We start from the raw sequence: 397 nt of genomic DNA on the forward strand, positions 1-397 counted from the left end.
TAAGAGGAAAGACCAATTAGAGCCCAGCATGTATGTTAATTCAGAAGGAGAGTACCATGTACTTGAAATGAAAACTTAAAAATCAGTTTTAAAAATATTTGATAAATATTAAATGTTAAATATTTGATGTGTGGAGGACGTTAGTGGTAAACTGCTGACGCTGAGACTGTGACGAGTCCTTGTCATTGGCTAAGTGGAGGGGAAAGTTAAGGAAGCATCTGAAATTCCAGGACAAAGCTTCCAAAAACAAACCTTTTCACTGAGAAAAATCTCTTACACACAAACACAGATGTGCCTAAACACCCTCAAAAGGGGGGCAAAAAAGGGGAAAACACTTCCACCAAAACACACACACACACACACACACACACACACACACACACACACAGAGCGGAGA

The 397-nt window shown here is 39.5% G+C and overlaps 1 protein-coding gene across 1 annotated transcript in view; it reads right to left on the reverse strand.

The window, feature by feature from the left end:
• The window catches only part of mtmr11 (myotubularin related protein 11), a 31,549-nt gene that overhangs the window by 18,402 nt on the left and 12,750 nt on the right, over window positions 1–397 (reverse strand). The window lies entirely within an intron of this gene.

Source organism: Morone saxatilis, unplaced genomic scaffold, assembly GCF_004916995.1.
Source record: "Morone saxatilis isolate NCDOM2014 unplaced genomic scaffold, NCSU_SB_2.0 Contig24, whole genome shotgun sequence".
In the NCBI taxonomy this organism is placed as follows: Eukaryota; Metazoa; Chordata; class Actinopteri; family Moronidae; genus Morone; species Morone saxatilis.